Source organism: Gavialis gangeticus, unplaced genomic scaffold (assembly GCF_001723915.1).
Source record: "Gavialis gangeticus isolate Ggan-Ray unplaced genomic scaffold, GavGan_comp1, whole genome shotgun sequence".
In the NCBI taxonomy this organism is placed as follows: Eukaryota; Metazoa; Chordata; order Crocodylia; family Gavialidae; genus Gavialis; species Gavialis gangeticus.
Window position 1 is genome coordinate 147,619,951 of NW_017729024.1, and position 1,523 is coordinate 147,621,473.

A 1,523-nucleotide genomic window follows, 5' to 3' on the forward strand; every position below is an offset into this window, starting at 1 on the left:
AAGACCTTCCCACTGCAGCAGCTAAGTGGGAGGTTTACTATAAATTACCTTAGCAGGTACTATCCCCGTGTCAGAAGAGCAGTCTTCCCTGGGTGCAGCTAGGAAGACTGCCTCAGTGGTCATGTTGTTTCCCTTGCCAGGCAAGCATAGGACTGTGCTTGATAGAGAAGGTAGACATGGGCTTTCTTGTAGCAGATGGGGACAGGATGCAGTGTAATGACCTCAAGGATATTTAGGCTGGAGACCAGGAGGAACCTTCTGACTATGAGGGTGATCAGGCATGGGAACAGGCTGCCTAGAGAAACTGGGATCTCCATCCCTGGGCACAGAGCCAGCCTTAGGGGTGGGCAATGCAGGCAACCGCACAGGGCGCTGTGGTCAGGGGGCACCCCACATCCACACACAGGTGCTGCAAGCAGCAGGTAGCAGTGCTGGCTTGGGGCATTGCTCTGGGCCCTGTGTGACACCAGAGTGGTGGGGAGGGGGCCTCGGCGGGGTGGGGCAGCTGCCTGGGATTCTGGGTGTGGGGTTGGCAGGAGCTGGACTAGATGGGCTAGTGAGCAGGAGGTAAAATAGATGGGCTAGTGAGGTCCCTTCCAGTCCTACTTTCCTATGATGTGGGGGCTTGTGCAAAGGCTGAGTGTTGCTGTGTGCTTTGAAGGACACAGGACCTGAGCTCCTGTGCCCTTCAGGATGTCCTATGCCTTAAGGGTCTTCTATTGAAAAAAAAAAAGAGGCTTGGCTTATTACTCTGTGGGCACTGTCAACCCAAAATAAGACCTGCACACCTCTGTATTTTTTCATGTTGGATGGCATTCACTTATTCTTTCACAACAGCATTTGCTATAGAAAACATCTCAAGCCAGAAAATTGCCCTGGAAGCTAAGCTTTCATGTGCATGTGTGAACAATATGGTTGTAGCCATGAAGAAAACCTCAACACGAACCAAGCGTCATGTGAGGAAAGGTAGAGAGGTATTCTCTGCCTCAGTCTGCAATCTAAGAATAGAGATATTTTTGTTTCAGTCAAGGAAAAAGATGGAAACCAAAAATGTCAATGACATAAAATAAGCTGAACATGAGAATGGCCATTGCATCAATTTGTTATTAAATTTTATATTTAATTACTTAAACCCTGTAATTTTTAATCTGTTTGGAGCCACTGCAACATTTCCCTTGTGCTGTACTAGAATGAGCCAGAAATCTAGCCATGGAACGGGATCCAGTCTGACATGGAGTGCATAACTGGTCCTACACAGTATCTTAGTTATCTGGGCACATAGAGTTAGGTGGTCTCCTGTGTCACCTGAGTCTAGTTCAATGGGAACTTTAAAAATCAGGATTGACACCTGCAAACAAATCTGAAACCAAATGGGGAAGCCAGGGTAATGCTCATGACACCTGTGAGCTATGTTGTTTACAGCCTATACTTAGCACCTATACTATTGTTTGAATATAGTCAAAGCAATAAGAAAACCCCTTTCCCCTAATTCTCACATGCATGCCAATTCAAATCCAATTCTT